At 42.0% G+C, this 17,262-nt stretch overlaps 1 protein-coding gene across 2 annotated transcripts in view; it reads left to right on the forward strand.

Moving 5' to 3' along the window:
- The window catches only part of TXNRD2 (thioredoxin reductase 2), a 55,909-nt gene extending 51,141 nt beyond the window's left edge, over positions 1–4,768 (forward strand). For both annotated transcript variants that reach the window (XR_013957911.1, XR_013957912.1), the window contains exon 23: positions 4,580–4,768. The gene's annotated coding sequence lies outside the window, so the exon portion shown is untranslated. The remainder of the gene's footprint in view (positions 1–4,579) is intronic.
- Positions 4,769–17,262: the final 12,494 nt, after the last annotated feature.

Below are 17,262 nucleotides of genomic sequence, written 5' to 3' on the forward strand. Positions count from 1 at the left end.
GTTAGAAGCCGATTGAAAATGTGGTGCTGTTATTATCTGACACTGGCTGAAACAAAAGCCAAATGTTGATGAATGTCTGATCCTAAAAGTAAACAGTTTGATTTTTTTTTTCCTTCTTTGCAAGTCAGGGGCCCTCTAGGGTTTTATCTGATTTTGGCAATCTCCTGCACATTTTGGGGCCTGGAGCATGGTTTTAATTGTTACATCACAAAAGTTGCCAAATAATGTTGAATGCTCCTTAAAAACTCTCTCAATTTTATGGAACTTCTCAACAGCTTGACTAATACAATAATTACTGGAACTCGGCTATGTTGCCTAGTGGCAAATGGAATTTTTTCATAATGATCCTGTCTGTCGTTAATAGCAGGATTTGTTCTTTCTCTCAGCGGGAGAGAGGCCAGAAAGCCATGGTATCTGTCTTTTTTAATGACAGCCAACAGCAAACGGATAAAATAATCAATTATATCTACAGATAGGTAGATAAAGTATAATTTATCATGTCAAAAACAAAAATGTTTTTAATTGGGCTGTTAATCATTTTGTAATTTTAACTAAAGAGATGGGGGCTCCACTTTGTGCTCCGACATCACTAGTATTTCATACAGCATTAGCTGATCTTATTATAGCTTTAATAATAGTATTTATTACTAACTGCCAAAATATATAATGTGATTTTTGCTTTCATTAGCTGAAGCCTTTGCAGTGATAAAGGGGTGCCCTTTTATTTTTCTCCTTCTAGAAAGATCCAGAAAAAAAGGGAGGGTGAAAGGTGTTCAGGTGACTAATCAACTGTTGAGATTTTCTAGCATATGCTGATCTTTCTGTTTGATAGGAGTACTAGTTTACAGTACATGTTACTGAAATGATTTTTAACAGCAAAGCACATAAGCAGATTAGTATAACACAGCAAAGACTGGGAGTTTTGATTTCTAGCCACACCTGTGGTGTTTTGTGGGAAGCTGGGCATTTAATCCCTACTAACTTGTTCTCCCTGTCTGTAATGTAGGTATTAGATAGCTACCTCGTCAGGCAGCTGTAGAGTGTGTAATGTGTTATAAGATTCCTGAATATTTGTAATAAAGATGGCAAACATCTGGATGGATGGCTGCAATAGCAGCCTCTCTGACAGCTTGCTCTTTCAGAAAAAAAATTGGAAGTTTATGGCTGGACCTAAATCTTCCCCATATTATGAAAATGTCTGCTTCATTTCAGGATCAATGAGGAATCATCTAGCAGTAAAATCTCACAGCACTGGGGTACTTTAGCTGTCTGCTCTTTTGCTATTACTCGTATCAATGCCATGAGCAGATACCCTATGTGGGACCAGATCTCTATTTTACTTAAAAATTCTACATTAAAAAAATGTGAGACGTGCCAGAAAAAGAGATGTTGTGATTCTTGAGGACCCCTTTGCTTCAGATACACTGGAATTATGTCCCTGCCCCTTTGCAGAGGCAAATTAATCTTCATTCCACTTAACTTGGTTTCGATCTGGAAAGTTCTGCCTACCTTTAATCAAGAGCCAGCCTCTAGAGTACCTGTCTGGGAGCAGAACATGCACTTAACATTGTTTGGCAAGGGCAGATTTCACTTTCACTGATTTTGGCTATGGGTTTAATTTTACGTCCGTAGCATCTCCTGGTGATGCATGTTACAGAGGAGGGCAGGACTGACCTCCCTGTAACTGGATCCTTCCCAGGAGTGGGGGAAATTTAGTGGCTTGAGTGGGGTTTTTACAGGTCTAATGGCAGGATTGAGGCTGTATTCATACTGGGAAACAGGGAGGAGAGAGGCTCTGGGGCTGGCTTGCCCAAGCATAAATAAATTGAAGGTGCACAAACATTCAAAAAATTCCCAGAGAGTCACATTGCACAACTTAATGGGCCTGGTGCCTTCACCTGTGCCAATTTTATGTGACTCTTAACTCTGGCGCTAAATAAAAACGAGACTTGCTCTAATGACATCAACAGCCTGCGGTGAAGAAAATGTGCTGCTACTTTGATACAGATCCCCTTTTAAGAAGGACACAGTAGACAGCCAAAGCTCTTTTTCCCATCTGTTAGGTGAATGTTACAATTCCCTGCTCAGAAGAGTGCTCTGGGCAACACTCCTCTGCTTTCAACATGGCACTAAATGATTTTTAATAAGAATATGGTTATCTGCTGCCCCTGGTTTTGCCACCTTGATTTTACTCTCCTTCTCCATTACATGAAAGGTTGGAAAAGTGGGACATGAGTTGGCTGGGGGAGGGGAGCAAATAGCGAGGGTGTTAAATGAACCAGCTGTTCTGTGTGAAGTATCTGCTTTCTAATTGCTTCTGTTGGAATTCATGGGGAAAAGGCACTGGCTACACTTAATTAATAAGGCAGGACTCACATAAACTCCAGCTGTGAGCACAGGACTGGTCTTTAAAGCATAAGCTCAGGAGGTGGGGTAGAGAGTTTGATTTCCTTGCATTAAATCCCATCACATGCTGCTGTTGGTGTGTGTGTACACTTAAGCCTTTTGGTTGGTCTGTCTGAACCAGACAAGAGGTATCTGTTGTTGTCCACGTGCTTTACCCCAAGAAAAATGACCTGTTCTGAGAAATCAAAGGTGTGAGGCTGTGTTTCAAGCTAGGGTGAAACTGCTGTGTTTTCACTTAAGTTTGGAATCCCTAAAAAGTAGGGATATTTGGATCAAAGGATTTTGTTCAGACTTAACAGAAGCATGGGCTTTTGCGGCTGGACCCAGATATAGGTTTGCCCCTTGGTCTTCTTTTCTGCCTTGTTCCAGAGAGTTTAGATTTGGCATCCTGTCAGTATCTCCCTTTCATCTGAGCTCTGCCTCAAGAGCTTTGCTGCAAGGGTAGCACTGGTGGAGTGGTTGTGCAGCTGATGCCTCCAGACCATGTCCAAAGGCCATTTTCCAATGATCCTTTTGATGAGAACAATGAAATATTTTTTTTTGAGAAGGACTTAAAAAATTATTAAGAATTTCCCTGAGTTATAGACAGTGCCCCTAGAACCTACATGAAAATGTGAATGCCAGTGTTTCCCTGCATGGTCCTGCTCCAGGTCTCGCTGCCATAGGATGCCCCCGATCAGCAGTGCAGGGTCTTCCCATTGAGAGCACAGCAGTACTGAGGGCTGTGATGTGATCAAAGTCATCTTCCACTTCCCATGGGAGGGCATCTCTGGATTTCAGAGCTTGTTGTTTAAGTGTGTTATGCTAGGAAACAGTGGAATCAGAAAAAAAAAAGAAAAAAAAAAAAAGGTGGATGGGATGTTCCCATGTAGTTAAAAGACTGTTTTTTCTCACTAGCTGTGGAGGGAAATGAGCTTCCTGCTTAAGGTGAGGTGTCATTTGCTGGATGGAAACCTTTGTGGCCCAGCTGGCCTGCTCCTTTTGGTGCCACTGCTCAGGGCAGGTCTCTTCCAGTGTGACCGGTCTCTCTCCCAGGCCCTCTCCTTTCCTGGCACCATGCTCCTGCCTTGCATCAGTCCTGACGCTCCTCAGATGAGTGCTAAGGTCAGCACAAGGGAGGGGACATGGCCATATAGCTGCAAATAGGTTGGGAAAGGAGGAGTGCTCATTTTGGCAGAGTGTGCCCAGCTGTTCTCACCGCACCCTTCCTCCCCAGGCTGGAGCTGAGCAAATCTCTGACTTTTCATGTCTTCTTTCCCCTCTTGCTGCTTGGCATCACCCACCACCTTCCATGAGCTCCGAAAATGCAAGAACCCTTCAGATTTCTGGTCAGAGCCCTTTGTTGTTTTGAAAGGTGAAATAATCTGAGGCTTAAGTATCCAGGAGGATTTTTGTGTTTCAATGCTCCTGATTTCAGTGACAGCTAGGCCTGATGTGGCACTAAACACACAGATACATCAATAGCCCCAGTATCTTGAGGTTGTTGCGTGGAGCTGGACTTCCCACCCAGGGAGAAAAACAATTCTCGGGTGTTACAGCATATTGCCAAGCAAGCAAGGTGGGGCCTCACTTTGCAAAGCTCTATAAACAGCAGTTCTTTGTCTCCTCCATTTCTTTTCACCCTGAATGTGTTGCTGTTTTCAAAGGTTGATTTCAAAGTGCTGATTCACAGCCACCAGCCATATTGTTTTAGGTGAGGAGATTAGGGCTGAGAATGTTGTGGTTTTGTAGTGAAAAGACTTCGTTGGGAATAGCAGCATATTTGACATGAGACTGTTATTTATGCTCAAAGAACCATCTCGTTTAAGCATAAGAAGTCTTTTTTTTCTTTTCAAGTATAGATCAATCATGTATGAAGACAAACTCCCACTCAGCCTCCCTTTGCCCCTAATACTTCTATTTAATTCTTCTGCTCATTATTTTATGATTTTGTCCTTGACTGGAACATTTCTCTCTTGTTCTTCCTTACATGCACCACTAAAGAAGAAAAGAGCTTATATTTAAAGCTCAAGCCTTGTGTTTCTCTTATGCCATAAATAATGTTTTATACAGATTCTAAGATTATTAAATCCTTCTAGTTACCCTCCCTCTTATTTTTACAGCTCATCTGATTAGAGGGGGCATACTCTTTTGAAACGTGTCTTGACTATTTCTGTTTCACTTTTGCAAGCAGACATGAGAAGATAGGATCTGGCTGTATGCAAGGCTGATCAGAAGACTTGCCATAGGAATGCAAGCTTGCCTGCAAAAGAACTGATTGTTGGCATGGAAAAAAAACTCCAGAGGAAGCCCTGTAATTCTGAGATGTAGCTGACTTTCTAAATACAGGCAAGTCTACAACTGGGATTGAAATCTATCTAGGGGGAGAAATGCACTCAAAATATAATTTTTTTTTGGGAGGGGTGGGTACTGGCAGGCACATAATCAGTGAAGGGAAAGCTTTGGTATAGGGATATAGTTGTGCTCAGGTAGTAACTGATTTTGGACAGCGGTAGGAACTAAGCCATTGAGCTCTGTGCATTGCCTCCCCATAACTACATATCTGGCTCCTTTTGATACCAAGGCCAGGCTTCTGAAGCTCAACTTTTCCCTGCAAATGCAGCCAAACCAGCTGCCACAGCTTGCAGAGATCCTGAGACTACAGCACAGAGCTGCTCTTCACTCTGCTTGATTAAATCTGCTCAGCTCAGACAGTACCTTAGGGTTAGTCAGGCCTTGCCAGTATTACAAACCATGGAGCTGAGCAGGGAGAGGAAAAATACCCCTGCTAGAGACAAGGCAGTGAAAAGTGCTGAAAAGCCTTACAGTAGACAGCCTACACAACAAAACTATCTCCTTCAATTAGTCCGTGTTCATCAATGAGGCAAATGTGTCTGCCTCCTGGGCCAGACAGGGTGGTGTTTTAATAATAGGCATAAATCTATTGTACTTTTCTCCTTGTGACCTAGTGTATTCTGTCAGGGCAATGCATACCCCAGAGAAGGGAGTAGAATTTATGTGTACAATAAAACAATAGAGCTTCAGTGATATCAGCTGTTTGACGAACTTTAATATACATTTGCTATAAAACAGGCAATAATTACCAGAATGTGATACCCAAATAAAAATCCATGATCCATTTGTGCGACAGATCTTCAATTTACTTGCATTCATGTGAAAGAGACACATAAAAATGATACCCATGCTTAAAAACACTTAGAAGCAGTCTTTAAGACCCCACAGTTGCAAGTGATACTGCAGTACTTAGCTAATACTCATGTTTCGATGGCTTTGCCTTCATGATTCTTCCAGTGGTTCCTTTATGTTTTCTGGTATTTTGCCAAACACCTGTGAATCAGTGCACAACAAATATTCCTGCCATTTAATTTAGCCTTGCACAGAAAGGCTATATTAGGCCTGATGCAGACCTAATCCCAAACCTCTAAAGAGGTTTAAGGCACTCTTGTTTCACCTAATCCCGAAACCTAAACCAGAATCATTGAAAACCTCCATAACACCACAGGAATGGGCAAATAAAGGGTTTCCACTATGAAATTATTAGAAGGACACAGTGTATCTTTTGGATTTGAGACCTAAGGTTTTACCTAAGGAGCTTGGACTGTCCACAATAAAAGTGTTTATTTTGAAGACAAGGGGTTGAAAGGTTTATTTGACTACAGGGCTGGTTTTACCCTTCCCACCCAAAAAAAGGGTGATTCCCTAGAAGAGTGAAAAATGGGGAAAGGGATGAACAAGGCAGGGGTAGCCCTGCAAAGCCGCTAAAGAAAATGAAGCACAGGTTTCTATTTAAGCCTCAGTCATGGCCCACTGTGAGAAAAAGCAAGAGCATAGCCCTTGGTGCACAACTGGGCTCCTGGTTGCTGAAGTTCCTCACAGCAAACATGTAAGGAGAGTTATTTGTGATATAACATTGCTGCTGTTCAAAATGGAGAATGTGCTCTTTTGAGATCTCTTACTGATGGGAGATAACACGTAAAAATGTGCACTGTACTGGAACTTTCAATTACAAATATCATCCAACTGTAATAAATTTGATTTTGCATTAATTAATGTTAAATTAATTGGATTCTGTCATTCCTGAATTCTGGTAACCACCTTATCTTGCCATATAACTCATTATCTTTGTGTTGTGAAAGGGGTATTTAAATTTCAAGCGACTGTAGGGAATATTAATTGTACCATACTCTAATAAACATTTAGCTCCTAACAAATTAAAGACCTGGAAGTATACTGCACATGTGGTTTCATTAGGCGTGTATTTATAGCAATGATCTGCTGCTCTAAATCCCTTAAATCATTTCAACAAAACATGTAAGGAAATACAGGGCTATATTTGTGCATTAGACAATACTGAAGGTATTTATCTGTGCTTAGGACATTCCTGATAATGAGCCTCCACAGTGTACTGCGTTTTGATATCCAGTGAATGCCATTTAAGAGCCCTCTAGAGCAAGGATTTAGGAATCAGCATTCCTACTGATGAGAGGTTTGACATAATTTGCATAGAAAAGCAAACCCCAGATTTACCTTCACAATCTCTCAAACAGAAATGGAGTAGAATAGCACTTATTTAACAGCACTGTGGCACTCTAAGTGTAATTTATCTTGAAAGACTTTGGCTCCGTAGGCAAAAATGGTAGGAAAACCAAAAAGCATTAGTTCTATGAGGTACCAGTCTTTCCAGCTGGAATTATAGCAGTGTAGCCTTCTGAGAAGGTGCATAAATGACAAAGCTTTTATCTCCTAGCCAGGTGACACAAGCAAAACATCGTTTATTTGCTTTCCTTAAGCAAGGCTTGGTGTAGCTAGAGAGCAACAGGGGGCTCTTAACAGGGGAAGACTACACCTTTATGCAGTGCTGTCACAAGTACATACCTGCACTGAGCTTGCCCTCACCTGTCTGAGGAGGGTGGATGGGATATGTCAGCAGGGTACAATTCCCATCCATGTAGCAGCATTTTTATTCTAGTAGCAACAATACATACTGGGTGATTTAGTACAGTTATGATACCTAACCATTAACTGCCATTTGGACCCATGTCAGGAGGCAACTTTCGTATCTGAAGAAGCTTTCCTGCGGGAGAGCATCTGCAAAACTTAGCATTGCTTTGTCACACTGATAAATTCAGGTTCATTTATCCCAGAACAAATCCAGACTGGCAGCGGTTGCCAGAAGAGGCAAATTAACTGGGGAACACGGTAACCCTGGGCTCAGCAGTGTAAGAGAGCCTGAAACAGCCACAGCACAGCGCAGCCCCGGCCAAGGCCTTCCCGGCTGGTTCGGGCACTCGGGCACGGTGCCGCAGCTCTCCGCTCCTTCACTTTCACGCATCCAGTTCTCGTGTCTGCCTGTACAGAGCAGCGGCACGTGTCAAGCTCTTCACCCCCGGTGAAAACAACGTGTCCCCGGGTTACGAAGCGAAAAGCCCCTCTCCGCCCCAGGGCCCGCACAGGAGCTGCTCCCCGGCCGCCACCGCCACCACGACCCGCCGTGCGACCCACATGCTCCGAGGTTATTTGGGCAGCGGAGGGCGCGGGCAGCGCATGCGCACTTCCCCGTGACGTCGGGCGCTGCCTGGTGGCATCACGCCGGTGCTCGGCGCTCTTCTGTGTGTGCCTGGTTCCCGCTTAGGTACGGCGAAGGATCGCCGATTCATCGCTGTCACGCTTCCTCCCCCGCCAAGCGGAGCGGCGCTCGGTGAGAGAGGCGGGGGTAGAGGGGCGGGTGGAAGGCCCCGCACAGCCCAGCCGCCACGGAGGGCTCGGGCTCGGCCGATGGAGAGCCGCGAGCAACGCCCGGGGGTGGCGGCGGCTCTGCCGGGAGCCCGCCCCTGTCACCGGCGCTGCACTGCGCTGCGGGGAGGGGGGGGGGGGAGAGACGGGACAGGAGGGGGTTATGTGCGCGTGCGCGGCGGCGTCGCCGTGGCAACGGCGGAGCGGCAGTGCTGGGCCCTGGCCTGCCGCGTGCGGGGCGCGCGCCATGGAGACCGTTACTGCCCGCCCGCCTCGCGCCTCCTCACACAGGCGGCAGCGGCCGCGCTTGGCCTGCCCCGCCCCGCCCCGGGTACCCCTGCGGCCACCGGCACCGAACGGGCAGGTGGAGCGTGTCTCGGGCAGAGGAGCATGTCGGGTGGGAAGGCGCCCGAGACGGGACGAGTGCTTGAGGGAGATGCAGCATCGGCGGCTGACGTGAGGCTTCTGCTAGAGAAAAGTAACGTTTTGATTCAAGTCTGCACCTATTTTATTGTGGTTAAGCCACTGAAGTGGTTTGCCTGGAGAGGCTCCATGCAAGGTCTCCTGTGGCAGCTGTAGCACTAATGCCTGGTGCTTTTGAGTTCAGAATACACCCCATCAAATGTTTAATATCAGTGAGCCATAAATACCAAACCTAGTTGTAATGGAGCTTACAATTCTAATGTATTGAATTTTACAACTCTTCCATAATCCAGTGCTTTTCTTTTATGACCAACAGAAATGAGTGTTTTCAAGGTATTTAAAAGTAACCGATAGTGAGCAAGCTTACGCAAACACTGCTTGAGCAGATCGAGGGGAGGCGGAGAACCGCATCTGCTGCATGTTGATCCCAGTTCTGCCCACGGAAAGCACGGCCTCAGCTGGCTCGTTGCTTCTCTGTGCCTCTGGCCGCCATCTGCAAAGTTGTAGCGGTAGTCCTCAGGAAGGCTTTAAAGTGCTTGCATACCTTTCTGTTGAAAGCATTTAAAAAAGTAAAACATGCATATTGTTAATAATACATACAGTAATATGAAAAACAGTATTGTATTTATCATCTGGATAGAGATCTGATCAACCTGGTCTGGTCTCATAGCTGACCCTGCTTTGAGCTGGATATTGACCTGCGGACCTCCCGAGGTCCCCCCCATCCAGAGTGATTCTGTGACTGCATAATTAATACACTGTAATTTAATAATGCAAACTTCAGATATAGCTTACAGCAATCTACAAAACAAGTCTCATTTCAACAGATGACTCGAATCCCTAGAGTTTTACTTTTGATTGCTATAAGAAAATGAGGGAAATATTGATTTAATGGATTTTGCATAGATTGATTCACTGATGGGGAAAGAAAAAGATCAGGACCGCTTATCTATCTTCATGCAGTACACACCCGGATGTGCTGCTCCTCATTCACGAGCGGCAGCACTGGTGTTTTCAGGAAGTGGGGTTTTGGTTTTTGCTCCCTCTACTGGCATTCGGATCCTGCAGCGAAGTATTGCACAGTTACCGAGTATGTGAGACATAGTCTGTGGTACAGATATTTTCTGCATGGGCACTTTGTTTGCTGTGTAGCATTTTATAGATCCAGCCGGTGTTCTGAATGTAATCTTGCAGTGTTTGGATGGTATCTGCATACTGATATCTGACATTTGTATGCTTTCACTATTTTTCTTCTCAATAGTACTGGTTGGTTGAGATGAAGAAAGTGCCTTATACAGTTCCTTTATATTTCACTTTACAGTATAAAATAATCTAATGGCTAGATTCAGTAGCTTCATTTTGAAACGAACAAGGTATAAAAACAGGCATAGTGTGTGCTCTAGAAAAAATAGAACATGAGAGTTGGAAATCCATGTTTAGATTTTACTCTTTCTCTGGGAGCCGTTTTGAAGAGCACTTCTCCATGCTTTCAGCGCACTCTCTTTGTGACCTGTCATTCTTCCAAAGCTCCTTCCACCAACCCCCAATTTTAGTAGCATTTCTGTGAGGCTTCTAGAGAGGGCTTCATGACCAGGAAGCATTTCACTAACAATTTGTACTGTCTGCATAAGTTATATGGAGTACAAAGGAGATTTTATTTATTTGTAACAAAATTACTACATTTTAAAGAAACTACTGGAGTAACTTCCTGTTTTTTTAATGATTCCCAGTAACATCTTTATTGATTTACAGGTAAACTAGTTTTTTCTTGTTGTAAGAATATCCTGTGATCATGAAATCTAATTCTGTTTGTTCTGGCTTGGACGTGTCATTATCAATTATAAAGATTCTGCAGATGGAAATTATGTTGGTGCATGCACAGGAATAGATGCCAGTTTCTAATATCAGATAGTCTGGGTTTGGTTAATTGGTCTACAGACTTATTTTACGATATTAGAATTACAATATTAAAATTGAAATATATTAGGCAGTGGATCTGTTGACTAAGTACGTTACGCCTTTGCTGATCCCATTGACCACTTTAGAATGTCGTGAGTTTCTTTTTGCAAAGAAAGGCAAACTCCTGACCTGTATGTGTTCTTGCATTCTAAATATACGAGTGTTTTATCTATCATGTAATACATTTGACTATATTATATTTTATGTTTGCATACCTTTTGGTTTTGAGTACTATTTCTCTGTAAGCTCAGCTGTAACAACGTACTACTTCATTGGAACAGTTAGAACTGTAAGCCAGTTGTCGCTAATTAGTTTTATGGGAGATTCAATGCTGAATATTCTGTTTTTCCAAAATCTCATTCTATGAAGCACTGTCTTCATTGTGGAAGATTGCTACTCGGACTACTCTTCTACAAGAAATTGTTTTATTGTAGCTACATTGGATTATAGATCTGATTTTAGTCAGTGAGATTTCTGGGATTGTGAAGACAAACTTAGTAATGATTAAAATAAAAGGTTGAACTTTCCTTTTTGGACACCTCTCATGAGTTATAGTGCTGATACATTACTTTTGCATAGACTTCAAATATATTTGGTAGTACAAATGAAGGTTTCAAATTAGTAATAACTTGAAAACCACCTTAGCTACTGGTTTGGTTTTGGGTTTTGGTGGTTTTTGGGGGGGGGGGGGTGGTGTTTGTGTTCGGGGATTTTTTGTTTGTTGGTTGGTTTTTTGTTGGGTTGCTTTGTTGGGTTTTTTTTGTTTTCCCAGATTACTGGTCTCTGTGGAGCAGTAAAAGTGATCACAAAACAATGAGAAAGAAATAAATCTACAGAAAAGCCTGCACAATTTTTGCCCAAGCAAGCCAGCTTCCTTTTGAGGTCTTTACTGACACAGTTGTACAATAGAAAGTGGATTTTTTTTCTGTTCATAAGCAATAAAAATAATTTCACAACTGTAATGCATGTACTTCCTATGGTACATTTTAGTTATATGCAGGTAATCATGGCGTAGCTCATCATTCCAAAATTGTTTCAGTAGCATTTATGGCTTGGTGTAAATGCTCATATGTCATAGGATTATTTGAAAGAACTGGAACTTGTGACATGTCAGGTTTGCCATGTTGAGAAAAGTGGCTCATTAAACAATAGGTGGTAGTTATCAAGAGTAGATTGTAGTGTGTATGTTTGAGCTAAAAATATTAGACAGTAAATCAACAGATTTACTTAAAAAAACCAGGTATTACTGGATGTCATTTAAAAAGGCATATATTAGCCTTAAAGGTTTCCAGATCACTAAACTGGAGAATCCAGGCTATGTCATGATTCAGAAGCATTTAAGATATGAATCAGTTTCTTCTCCATCTCAAAAGTGAAAGTTATAGGGAAACCACCTTTTCTATAAATGGCTTTGCCAGCGCTGTTCTTCAGAATTGTAACATCATACTGTAAGCAAATTAGGAGTCTTAAGATCAAAAATTCTTTTAGTCAGCAAATTTTCTCTTTTATGATTTATTTTTAAAGGTCAAAAGGTGACTGTTACAGTCAAAAAATAGTAATTTGTACAGGAAAACCTTCCCAGATGAGATGCAACCCTGTCCTAAACCTCTGTGTTTGCAGGCTGAGTTTCCCAGAGCTGCTGGGTGACTGTTGGTTATAACGTAAAGCAAGGCAAGAACTATTTGGAAAGAAACCTAGACTAATGCTTTGGTTTGGTTGGTTTGGGTTTGTTTTTTTTTTTTTTTCCTTTTTTAATTATTCAATGTTTTTTCTGTAGATGCTAAATTTCTTTGAGTTAAGGACGAGAAGGAAGGATTCTGCCTTAAAACATACCAGATAGGAATCTTAGGACAGACTTTTTGCACTCAGACAGCTGGAGCAGCTGTAGATTCCCCACTGAAATGAAAATGCTACAATTCAAGATTTAGAAAGGCAAAAAGTGTGACCAGAGCATTAAATAGAAGGGTCATATGATACCAAAATTAAGCTCTGTGTTTATTATAAAGAAAATCCTAGTTGTAGAAGGGAAAAAAATGAACTTGTTCCACCACTTTTTTCCTCAGGAGAAAACACCGAATATATCCTAGGTAATAAATCTGGTTTATGGCTCACATGAGAAAGGGTGGAGAAACTCCTATTATTTTCTTCCCAGAAATTGAAATACATATGAGCTAACATGGGAGACACTGGGATTTTTATCCAACAAATGCACAGCTGGCTTCTGCTTTTGTTATTTTTCTAAGTCTAATAATTTTTCATTTGATTAGCTGGTGGCTGACAAAACTATCACTTGCTTAGTGCTTTGTATATTTAGTAGAGTAGATGTGATGTGAAAAAGATATTGTGATACGTACCCAGAAGCATACCCCAACTTGTTCAGTTGATGAGAAATTTCTACATGCCTCTCATTAACATGCAAGTTTCTTTCATCAGGATTTGAGTTTGAATATCAAGAAAGTAACTTCTTGAGAATTAGAAACAGGAGAATTGTGTGAGCATTTGAGGATTTAGGGTTTTTAATTCATGTTGTAGAACTGCATGATGCTCTACACATATAAATAAATTGTCAGGAATAAGTTGACAGTCTTCAGTGCCAATATTGCCATGAGAAAGTGAGGAGACTATTTGGGGAAAAAGTCCTGGTTAGTGCTAGGAGGTGGGAGAAGTAGACCTGCAAACAAGATATATCAAAGATCTTGAGTGTATACAGGATGAGTCATGGAGAAGACACTTGGACACACTTAACATGGATTGGTTTTGTTTGGCTTTTTTTTTTTTTCACAAAACAATGAGATAAAGTGAGCACAGCCATAAATGTGGGGGAATAGAAGCCATTTAGGAATGTGTCTGTGCAGACCTCTGTAAAGCTGTGGATTCTCAATTCAAAATCAAGAGGGAGAAGGACCTATCACAAAACTTCTTTGTGTGCCTTCTGCAGAATAAAGAAAATGTATTCAAGAACCCAATATTGTGGTCTGTTTTGCATTGGCCATTAATACCAGGAACAAAGCAGATTGATTTCTTCTGTATTCACTCTCCTGGTGTGTAAAGTGCTGAGCTATGTTGCTGCCTTTGTTATTCTGCACAAAGCAATGCTAATATCTTCATTAAGTCAGCAGCAGAGGAAGAAAAATGCAGTTTTATCACACATCTGTAGGTCTCTATTGTCCAAGCGTTTAGTGGGATTCTCATTGTTACTATCAAAAATTCCAAATTATCTTGTCATGTTCTCGAGGCAGGAAAGAATGTAGGCTGCCTGCTTCCACTTGGATATTGTGTGATGTCTTCTCTGGTTTTAATTTGTATTAATTTATAAATGTTAGATGTTCTAAGCCGTGTAAAAAAATTTAAGTGAAATGACCTTGAAGCTACGGGTTCATTACAAAGCTAAACCTCTACCTAATTTCAGGTTAATTTTATCTCCTTTTATACGGTGGCTAGCTGGGGAAGGAAGGATTTTGTAAGGTTTTGGAGAATCTACGTACTATGTATCTATGTTCTGACCTAGCTCCATTGCACTCACTAAATAATTGTTGGCAAGTTCAAGCTCTATAACTAGAAGGTTATGACTTTACTAAATGCCATGAGCCAATATATTTTCACGGATAAGGAAAATAACCTTAATAGAAAAATATGACACTACTGACGTGGTAATGGATTATCACTCTCTTTTGGTTGTATCTCTTTTCAAGACTTTCTGTCTGCTAGGATCAGAACACTTGGTGTATGGGACTGTTGCCTGGGACATGGAAGTGTATGAGTCTGTATCAGTGATGGCTTGTTCCAACAGGATGTTGCCCGGTGCAAGGGGCTGTGTAGCAGTCTCTCCAGAAGAGGTATAATCAGTGCACGCAGCTTCAGTCTGCCTCGTTTTTCCTCTATCTGCCTTGTTACAATTTGCATGTCTGGCCTGCCAGTATTTGGGTGTTTGCTCTAATTTCTCTTCTGTGATGGGCCTGTTTGACCTTCTGAAGCTGTACTTTGAGTTCTTGCACCTGCATTAGACCCTTTGGTTATTTTGTCCTCTGACATAGGCGATGATGCCACATTGGTTCCCAGCTGGGTGAACATGTTACTGTGTGACTGGATGGGATGGGCTGGGAGTGTGCTGGTTAGTAGAAGCCCTTGGCTTGCCATGGTGGTACATGCTTTTCCTGCAGCACAGCACCGTGGCCTTTCTTTTGTGCTCTGATCCCTTTCTCCAGGTGCAGAGGGCTCTCCACCCGACTTGCAGTAAGTTGCAGAGAGGGAGAGAACCCATAGTGCTGTACCAGATAAACAGTTAACTGCAGAAAGGTCTCTAGCCTGGTACTGTTACACAGCTTTTACACTCTTTGCATGAGATTTGCCATGTCTGCTCTTGGGAACAATTTGCCCTTATCGAACGAGGCTCTCAAATTTGAGAGTAATTTGGAACATGTGAAACATTCAGGACTTTTTAATTTTTACTTTTTTCTTTTTTCCCTTTTTTTTTTCTCTAGTTGTGTGTTTAGGCCCCCCACCTTTCACTTCAACAATTGAGGGTGTTGGTTACTTCCTCCTGTGTTTGTGTAAGAAAAGCTTTTTATAGTCCATTTTTCCAGTTGGAGTATGTACTTCCTCCATTGCAGCTTAACACATCATTCTTCCCACTCCCTCCCAACCCCTGAAGCTAATGGAAGACCTTTGGGGTTTTTTTTACTTAAAATAAAAACGGAGCTGTGGGGTTGGGAATGGTCATTATTCTTGCTTTGAAATGTGTTCTTTGATGAGTTGTGTTTTGCTCTTGGTGAAGGAGAAGCATGTAAGGAAGCAAAGAATAATCATCTGCATTTAGTTTATACGACATTTAGTTTGTACTGGGCATTTCCAGCTCAGTTTTTGTTTAGCTGAAAACCTACCTAGAAAAAAAAAGTATGTCAGAAACATGAATGGGCCACATTCTATTAAAAAAAAATAATAAATTAAGGTAATGCCAAATGTGAAGAATTTGTCAGTGTTGTCCATCCTGACTTCTGCATGGACCACAGCTGAAGTGAAGGCAGTCTAGGAGCCCAGCTCCTTCAGTGGAGAGGTGTGTGCAGACATGGCCACTGTGGGCTGAAGTATCTCACTGCTTCAGATCTTTAATATTTTTAGTCTGTATATAAGCTTTTATTTTTCCCAAGTGATTAGTTTTAAGGTGACATGGTAACTCTAAGGCAGTCAAGGCAGGAATTCACACTTCTTTTTTCTCATACACTAGCTCTACTGTAAGCTTGCAGCAAAAAAGTGGGTCTGAGGGTTGCAGATCTGAATTGTGACACTGGGCCTAAGAATCCTTGTGCCTGAAGTCTCTTGTCTCGCCATGGGATGGTTAAGGTCCCGAGAGGTCATTTTTTAGTTCCTTTTGTATTCTGTGATTACCCGGTGAAAATAACATTTTAAAGGCACTTGCTTATTTTATTGCTCCACTACTAAATAATTGACATCAGCACTTAGAGTTTAATTATAGTGATTTTATACCATGAGTGTTCTTTAGTGCCTGATGGTGTAATTGGGCGTTTTTATAATAACCCCTTATTTTTGAAAATTTTTGAAATTTGTGCCTTCCTGCTTGTGCCCATTAAATGTGGTTATCATTATCTAGTGTGTTCTTCCTAACTAGGATTCTCTTCTCTTTCATACTGATACTATCTCCGTGCTAGATCATTCCTGTCCCTAGCACCACCTCGGGGCAGGAGTGGGAAGTAAATGTGTCCCATATGGCTGCTTTAGACAGCAGGTTTGGGTGTGAGGAGATGGGAAAGAAGAGACAATGAGGTGGAGCAACAATGGGGTCTTCGTGCCTAATCCTTCCTCCCTGTCATGTAAGTAGGGCAAGCAGAGGGGGAGCAAAGCCATGGCTTTTTGTACCGTCAAGGTAGTTAGGAGTAATGTGGGAGTACATTGCATTCAGGTCAGGGTGAAGAGGAAGGGAGACAGGGAGGAACTGTGACTGAGTCACCCACTCTTCCTGAAGCGCCTCCTGGGGTGGTGCCACTACATGCAGCCCAATACAAGACTGAGCCTGAAGGCTTGAATGAGCTGATTGCAAATATTTTACAGAAGTCTTATTTTCTGGTAATTACTTTAATATGATTCAGTGTTTTCTCTTTTGTCTGATCTTGTTGATGAGCCTTCATGCCTGATCCTTCCCCTGCTGTCGTGGGAGCAGGGCGAGCATTCCCACACCATCTGTGCTGTTCCTGCTGTTTTCCCTCTTGGTTTCAGTGGCTGTGAGTAGGTGCATTTGGAAGTATTGTCGCTGTTGAATACAGCAGACCAAGAGTGTGTCCTTACAGAAAAATGGCTGATCCTGGACCTGATCTTGTGAATCCTTTGAAACTACTAAAATGATTCAGATTAGTGGAGATAGGGCAGTTTGCAAAACTGGGGTCCAGCTACTGTTTGCCAGTTTACATTCATAGTGATTCCAGAAATTAGAGCTCCTGTGGAAACCTGGAAGTTTGTTTCTGAGGCAAGAGTTGTGTATAAGCTGAGTCCAAAGCACCCAATGCTCAACAGATATATGAAGAATGGGCAGGATTTAGGTTACAGTGGGTCACCGACATATTTACTAGAGACTAGTAATAACAGTGAACAGACTCATTCCATTCCCAGATCTCTAGGGTTTTAAAAATCTAGCAGAACCAGCAAAATACATAAAGCCCAGCCACTGAAATCCAGCCAAGTTTTGTAAAGATTACAATGGTAGCTTCAATTAAATATAAATTGTAAACT

Source organism: Psittacula echo (assembly GCF_963264785.1).
Source record: "Psittacula echo genome assembly, chromosome: 13".
NCBI classification, from domain to species: domain Eukaryota; kingdom Metazoa; phylum Chordata; class Aves; order Psittaciformes; family Psittacidae; genus Psittacula; species Psittacula echo.